Raw genomic sequence first — 8,967 nt, 5'->3', positions numbered from 1 at the left:
TACAGATGGGGACCTACAAAATCCCTACATCTTTTCAAAAAAAAAAAAAAAAAAAAAATTAAAGATTTACCTAAGTTTTGTTTTGACACTTTAAGATTGACGCTTTTAGTTCTTCTACGTCATTTGCTCCAATTGCTAATTTTCGTACATTGTAAGAAATAGTTTTTTCCTTTTCGTACAAAAGAATTTTCTGCATTTTCTTTGTTTCTTTAAAGATATATCTAAGTTAAGAATGCTATGTCACTCAGAAGAATTTTTCAATACCTTCTGCACTTATCTCTTTACTCGATCTACACTTTCCAGGGAGTAACAGACCCAGCGCACATGTAATGTCAACAACTCTTCCATCTTCAAGACCGTCTAGGATAAGTGCAAGAGGTTTTGTTTTTTATCAAAACTTCAAGCCTTACATGTTGCCCGAACCTACACTTTGTCACTACTATGGAGCCAAACAATTCATTCACGAGACATCTGAGATATGTTGTGCAAAAGGTAGAATAAATCTTCTTAGGCCATTGGCGCCAACCGAATCAGTGCAACTATTTCGTGATGGCGGTGAGCTTGGGAAACATTTAAGAGAAAACATCGGTTCCTATGATTATATATTTGTGTTTACTTCAATGGGTGTTGAATTTGATCAAGATCTTGTAAATGGTAAAGATGGCGTCTTCTTATTTCGTGCAAGAGTTTCTATTTATAATAGGATTGGAAGTTTGTTATCGGGACCTCATAGGAAACCTAGATATTTACAAATGTACATCTATGACATTGACAATGAGATTGAGAATCGGAATGCTGAAAACCTTAAATTATGAGCGGATGTTATATCTACATTGAAAAATATACTAGATAATTGTAATAATCCCTTTGTTAGCGTTTTTAGACAACTTGGACAGAGAAATGATTTACAAAATTGTTGGCTAATTATCAAAAAATTTATAGAGAGGTTTCCAATAATTTGCCTACAGGTAACGCTTTAGAAACAGTGAAATTTTTAAATGTTGCTGTTACAAGCTTGACAGCCTAATATAGTAGTGCTGCATTAAGGGGTTTTCTTTTTTACAGATTTTGGATGTAGTGCCGACGATGATCAGTCATAACCCTCACATTTGTGAATACAATCCAACTTCTCTTCTTATATTTGGACTGACATAATATCAAAGGTATAAAATTCGCTTTTGCAACTTATAGTTAAGCTTCATCTTTTTAGAATATCCTGTTATGATTTAACTCGCCAAATGTATTAGTTGCTACTCATCTTGGGACCTTGATTCAAAACTGAATTTCTTTTACTTACAGAAACCAATTTATGATGAGCGGAGAATTATATGTTGATTTCAAATAGTGGAATAAGACATGGTACAAGATATGATTAACTGATGAAAGTGTTAGAAATTTGGAGAAAGAAATACCGGTGTGGCAAGCAGCATGTGATCTTCATAGTTTGGAATTTATGTTTTTTTTAACATGTAGTGATGGATGTATCTATTATTAATGGTTTTAGAGTATCTGTTCTGTCATCTTTGATCTATAAGGTTGGAGGTATTGACAAGCATGTGTTTCAGTGGTTCAGAAAGAAGCTGCTGAGATGAACAAAAGGTCATTCATGTATGCCTGGGTTCTGGACAAGCTCAAGGCCAAGAGAGAACGTGGCATCACTATTGATATCGCACTATGGAAGTTTGAGACCACTAAGTACTACTGCACTGTTATTGATGCTCCAAGCCATCGTGATTTCATCAAGAACATGATTACTGGTACTTCACAAGCTGATTGTGATGTCCTCATTATTGACTTAACCACTGGAGGTTTTGAAGCTGGTATATCCAAGGATGGTCAGACCCGTGAGCACGCTCTACTTGCCTTAACTCTGGGAGTGAAGTAGATGATTTGCTGTTGTTACAAGGTATAACAGCTTTATTAAAGTGTTTATGTTTATGTAAATATCTTTAGGAAGCTTGGTATATTCAACAGATTTCTAATCAAATTTTTTGTGTGTAGATGGATGTCACTACTCCAAAGTATTCTAAGGCTAGGTATGAGGAATTTCTCAAGGAAGTCTCTTCTTACTTGAAGAAGGTTGGGCACAACCCTGATGAAATACCCTTTGTTCCCATCTCTGGTTTTGAGGGTGACAACATGATTGAAAGGTCTACCAACCTTGATTGGTACAAGGGCCCAATCCTCCTTGAGGCACTCGACTTGATCTCAGAACCCAAGAGACCTACAGACAAGCCTCTATGTCTCCCACTTCAGGATGTTTACAAGATTGGTGGTATTGGAACTATGTCGCGCCAGTCGGTCGTGTACAGAGAAAAATTTTGCATAAAATGTATCTCTACAGTTAGTTTATAAAATGTATCTCCATTGTCAAAAAACAAGAATGCATAATTCGATAGTTGTTACTCACTTTTCAATTGATGGAGACCAACGACAACACTTCCAGAAAATCCTTAAAGGAAATTATGGATATGTTAAGGGGGAAAAAGTCAATTGTTAGCCATAGGGAAATGCAGGGTGCAATTTATAGTTTCGAAGCAAAAGTTTCAAAAGTTATATATAACTTTGGTCCTCTCTGTTGGGCATGTGTAAACAGCGGTCAAAAAGTTGATAACAAATGGTGTGAGAGATGCAATGATCTGGTTTCTAGCGCACACTACTCCAAGGTATTTTTATTCATTATCGTGTATTTTGGTTATTTGGTATAGAGGTCTATTTAATATTATCTACATACAAACTTATACTTTTATGTACTCATGTTTTAATGATATGGTATGTCCTCCATATTAAAGTAGAGGATCAAACCAACAATTTTTCTTTTTGGCAATCAAGCCGAAAAGGTTCTTTCAATCCCTGTCAAGACGGTACGATTTATTTCAAATGAATCAAAAGGTTAGAATTTGCTTGCTCCATTTTCTTTTCCTGTTCACAATAACTTCATTGGTTGCACATTTTAATTTTTCACAACTTATTGGTGTTACTTCATGTTAGGAAGGAGGTTCAGAAGTCATAAGGGTCATGCATATTGGATGAGCTAATAGGATTATCATTTGTTGAGTTAAAACTGATGAATCCAGGTTGAAGCCAAGATGAAGTACTAATTGCCAACAATGTCTTCCTACTATGATGATTATACTGATTGTACGTGGTAGATGAATCATGCGAAACTCTAATTGAACGTGTCTGTAACAGGAAGGCAAGCGATTGGGTAATGTGCTACTCCCTTTGCTGGTCCAAATCATTAACACTAAAAAAATTGATCTGATAAATTATGTCCACTTTTGCAGCTCCACCAAACAAAACATCAAAAACCCTATATACCACAAGGAACAATCTATTAATAATTTGTCCTAACAAATGTATTTTCTTTTTGCATCTTCACCATCTCTAATCACAATTTTTTTTTCTCCCAAACTCTTTCTAACATCTTGCAGCGCTTCTGCTGGTTAACTGAGATTTGTTTGGCATTCTTAATCATGAAACCAATGGATTCGATTGATCATTTCAAATACAATAAGGTAAAAGTGGTGCTTATGGTTCATCATATACATCTTTTACAATGTACATCGAAAAAAAAGGAGTTTATTACAAACAAACAACTATTAATGTTTTTTCAAGACTTTGATTCACTATAATCTAATGAATTTGCTCAGTTTAATGCGCAACTTCAATAACCAAGTTATAACAGCACCAACATCAAGGTCAATTCGAGTAATTTATTCTCATTTTTTCCCCTTATATATATATATATATATATATATATATATATAGTTCCTTGCACAAGTACTAAAAACTTGCTAATTAAAAACAGGTAGCTAGATTACCTTTTCAAATATTTTTGTTCAGCACGTGAAAAGGCAAAAATGCGGATGACTAAAGATGAAGTTGTTGTTGTTGAGAAAAACAATTAGTGTCTCCAAATTCAAATCCAAAACAATAATGCTGCGAATTATTGTACTTACAATTATCTTATTATTTTGTCATATTAAATTCTATATGAATAAATCAATTATATATGACTTACACGTGCATCCCATTTACTAGTATATATAAACAAAGTTAGGGTTTAGAAATTAATTGGTAAGTAAGACAAAATTGGTTGCTAGGATTTGGTGCATCTGTTGAGAGTTTTGTTCATGTCTAAACTCATTGGTAGTTCTACACAATTGGTTGTTTATTGTATGAGAGATTTGTGAGGTCATAAGAAAGGGGAATCTGGGGGTTCTGTTGAACTAATGTGAGTGTGATGTAGGATGAGAAGGTCCACTTTTAGGTATTTTATTATTAGCATTATTAAGTTGATCTAGTAGTTTCTTTTATTGAGTTTAATTAGATTTAGACGTCTAGGCCAGTTTCTTGGTTATCAAGTTTGGCTTATCTATATAAAGAGGCCAATGTTAGTTGTTTCAGGTATTCAGTTATTCAATCAAAATAAATATCAATTATTTCAAACCGAATATTTTCCTTCTCAAATTATTCTTCATCTTCTTCAATTTTGCTTATTTCTTTATTCGTCTAATTTCTTAATCTCATTCATTCTTTTCTTCTATCAAGGATTTTCATATCCTTTCTTCCAAATCTAAACCATTGTTTCCCATCAGAGTGTGTAACACTATTTGATTCTCTTTCAATTATATTGGAGCTTCTCTTTAGCTGTGGATTAGGCACAAACCAAATCATGTAAATTTTCGTTTCTTTTATTTGGTTGAATGGTTTGTTATTTTGGTGAGTAGTTTACATTGTTTACTACTTGTTTAGGAGTTATTTAGTTGATTTCATATACCATAGTTGTGGGTTGTTGCTTCTACCACGTATGATATTTGGTTGACACTTATGTTGTATAGAATTGGTGTGCTCCATAGTTTTTGGGGTACAACAAATTGGTATCAGACCTAAAGATTCTACCTTGGCTTAGTTGGTAATTGATTGTGGTAGAAGTTTGTTTTGAAATCATATTTTTTGGTTTCATTGGATGTTTATGCATTGGTAATGTTTGAAGAAATTCCCAAGAGGGTGTTTCTTTGGTTGTTGGTGTATGAAATTTGTGAGCATGACAAATCCTAGTGATGATGAGGCTCCTAATGTTGGAACTTCTTCTAATTCGAAAATGAAGATGGTTAGTATGGGAAAATTTGATGTTAAAAAGTTAAATGGCAAGAACAATTTTGACATGTGGTAGTGTGAGGTTTTGGATATTCTTACGAAAGAAAGTTTGGATGAAGCTCTGGAAGATAAACCAGCAACGATGTCAGAAGTAGAATGGAAAAGGTTAAATAAACAAGTTTGTGGGTCTATTCGACTATGCTTGGCAAAGGAGCAAAAATATTTTGTCATGATGGAAAACTCCGCTAAGGAGCTCTGGAAGAAGCTTGAAGACAAGTATATGACGAAGATCATTCATAATAAAGTGTTCTTGACGAGGAAGCTTCTCCGGATGAATTTGAGGCCAAGTGTTACCTTGTCTGAGCACTTGGATGAATTCAATAAGCTCGTTGCCGACTTATTGAATTTGGATGAAAAAGTGCATGAGTACTACAAGGCGGTATGCCTTTTGAATTCTCTTCTGGATGATCTCGAGTATCTCGCATCTAATTTGATGGCGGGAAAGGAAATAAGCTTGAATTATGAAGTGGTGGCTACACCATTGGTGAATCATGAGTATAGGAAGAAGGACATTGTAGTCCACATAGAGTCAATGCCTAAAGCTTTGGTTGTAAGGGGAAGACACTATGAAAGGAATAATGGCAGAGGTGGTGGATCTCGCTCTAAATCAAGAGTGAGACGTGATCGATTAGATAAAGACCAATGTGCTTTTTGCCACAAGAAAGGACATTGGAAGTTTGAATGTCCAAAGTTGAAATCGAATGACCAAGATTCTTCGAATACTGAAGTGTGAATGTTGCACAAGATGGAGATAGTGATGACGATTCAGATTTTCTTTTACTACTTCAATGGTTGGTTGCTCCACGAGAGAGAGGATTAATTCTTGATTCTGGATGTTCTCAGCATATGTGTGTGGAGATGTTCTATTAGGTAATGGCCATATATATCTACATAACACATGGAAAGGGAACTATTTATTTGAAGATGTTTGATAGAGCAGTTAGAGAATTGGTTGATGTTCGGTATGTGCTGGATTTGTAATCTAACCTCATCTCTTTGGTTTCTTTAGAGTCGGATGGTATGAAAGTTATATTTGAAAATGGGGCTCTAAAAGTTGTTATAGGTGCACATGTGGTGATGAAAGGGACAAGACGAAAGAATTTGTACTTCCTTAATGGAAGTTTGGTTAGTGTAGGTGGAGATCATTCTACTTGTGTAGTTATCGAAAACTCTAACATGCAGAAAGAAAATGGTTTTGGGAAAAAACAAAAATTCGTTTCTTTTAGGCATTTTGATTTGAATGTATGTTCGGATGTTGGAGAGATATCTCAAAAGGTGGAGATTGATGCCGCTTCTTATGATGTAGATGGGTACACAACTGATAATGAAAGTGAAGCTACAGTTGAAGTTGTAGAAGCTCTAGTGAAGTTGTGAAGCCATTTGTTATTAGAAGCCATATGAGTTTTGGGGTGTTGGAACATCTCCAGTATACTCAGTGGAGATGATATTTGTGTTGAAGTTTGTTGGTGATCCTTTGAGGGGATCACACCCTTCTGGGCATTGGTATGGGTATAGTTGTTGATTAACCACTTTTTTGGGGTATGAAAGAACTACTATGAAGGTTTGATCTCTTGACCGGGTACGTCTGCAAATACTTCATAGTGCAATCATTGTTGGGACTTTTGGGACATTGATGGTTGGATTGGTTTGTTCTCTCTTTGATGTTGGTTGGTTAGTTGGGTGTAGCGCATTGGTTGGTCGGCTCGAATTTGAGAAATTCTCACTGAGGTAGAGAATTGTTGGAGATGGTATCTTGTTACCGAGAAAGTGAGTTGGAGATGGCATCTAGTTACCGAGCAAGTGAAGCTCATTCAGTATCTTGTTACCAAATTTAAGAAAACAACCTAACTAATTAGATTTTTTGGTATCCCAGTACTGAATGAAATATGACATTTTGGCATCCATATACTGAAATGGATCGAAATTTCGTATCTCATCGAAATTTTAGCTACACCGTAAAAACAAAGTTAGGGTTTAGAAATTGGTAAGTGAGACAAAATTGGTTGCTAGGGTTTGGGATTTGGTGCCTCTATTGAGAGTTTTGTCCATGCCCAAACTCATTGGTAGTTGTCTACACAATTGGTTGTTTATTGTATGAGAGATTTGTGAGACCATAAGAAAGAGGAATTTGGGGGCTCTATTGAACCAATGTGAATGTGTAACACTATTTGATTTTCTTTCAATTGGAGCTTCTCTTTGGTTATGGATTAGGCGCAAACCAAACCACGTAAATCTTCGTCTCTCTTATTTAGTTGATTGGTTTGCTATTTTGGTGAGTATATTTTACATTGTTTAATATTTGTTTTATGAGTTATTTAGTTGATTTCATACACCGTAGTTGTGGGTTGTTGTTTCTATCACGTTTGATATTTGGTTTTGGTTGACGCTTCCGTTGCATAGAATTAGTGTGCTCCATAGTTTTTGGAGCACAACAGGAAGGAGATATAGTCATCTCGTGACTTGCACAGTTTAGAAAGATAGTCAGCAACTTGATTACTTTCTCTATAAACATGACAAACCTTCACCTCAACAAAGGATCTCTTGAACAACAAGACGGCTGCAACTAAATTGCAACAGTAACACGGTGGCTTCTCAACTACATTCACGATATTCACTACTCTTAGAGAGTCTGATCGCGACATCTAATCTTCTAAAGTCATTGTCTCGAGCAGCTTTAAGACCTTCTAAAATGGTCCTATAACAGAGTTTTGCGATGAAGAACCGAAGTACGCCAGCAAGACATTACCCTGATAATTCTTGAAAGCACCACCAAAACCTTGGAACCCACCAACCGAACCATCAGTATTCAACACAATAACATCTTCAGGTGGAAGGATCCACTGACACCATGTACTAGGCCTACATCTCTACTACTTATAAGTGGCCTGGGCGAGTGAGCTGTTTAAGCTATAACTCTATTCTCCCAACTGCTGTTTTATGGACACGTGTCCCATATAGCCATCTAAACCGGTCAAACAAAAAAAAATCAGTTATAATTTTTTTTTTCTATTTGTTTTATGGGACAAAACTGTTTGTTCAATTCTGTCTATGAATTATGTCTGTTTTTCACTGTTTGCTTTTTATTACCGCCCTACCTCAAAAAAGTGAATAGAAAAAAAAAAAAATAAATAAATAAAATGTAACTCACGTGCAAAGCACGTGCTAATTGCTAGTAGTACTTAAACGCTCATGAATCATTGAAAATCATTTTGCCATATTATCACACATTTTAAATGAGATTGGAGAGCCATAGCACATTATGGTGAGAGTGTGAGACACTAACATTATGGTGGTGAGAGACACTGTGTTGGAGTAGACTTGCGTAACATTATTATTCCTGTTTGCTTATTATCCCTGCAAAAAACATAGAATTTTTCCAATAAAAGTGGGAAATAGAATCCAACCCCCCTGCCTCTGGAACCATTTGCCGGTGGAAAAATATTGCTTATTTTCTCACGATGTAGCCCCTTCTCACCCTCAAACTATCGCCATTAGGCACTCTCTCTCTCTCTCACACACACAGTTGGTTATCTCTAACTAGTTATCTCTCTCTCAAGTTCTCACCATCAGGTATGTATCAATTGTTGTTATATACGAATCGTATATTACTATATTTGTGTTTGACCATTTTTTAGTTGTTATATACATGAACAACAGCATGGAGGTCAGAGACTTAAAAAATTCCAAAACTTAGCCCAAAAAATGTGAGCCCATTTTCATATCTAAATAGCCCAAAAAAAATGTGCTCCGAAAGACCGAGAGTCCTTCTGGGTCTAGGGTATGTGTCACCCACACTCCTGACTT

The 8,967-nt window shown here is 35.6% G+C and overlaps 1 pseudogene; it reads left to right on the top strand.

Moving 5' to 3' along the window:
* The first annotated feature begins 1,475 nt into the window (after window positions 1–1,475).
* LOC147508042 (elongation factor 1-alpha-like) lies at window positions 1,476–2,348 on the top strand (annotated as a pseudogene).
* The last annotated feature ends 6,619 nt before the right edge of the window (window positions 2,349–8,967 follow it).

Source organism: Coptis chinensis, chromosome 3 (genome assembly GCF_015680905.1).
Source record: "Coptis chinensis isolate HL-2020 chromosome 3, ASM1568090v1, whole genome shotgun sequence".
Taxonomy (NCBI): Eukaryota; Viridiplantae; Streptophyta; class Magnoliopsida; order Ranunculales; family Ranunculaceae; genus Coptis; species Coptis chinensis.
This window is presented reverse-complemented; position numbering and strand designations above follow the sequence as displayed.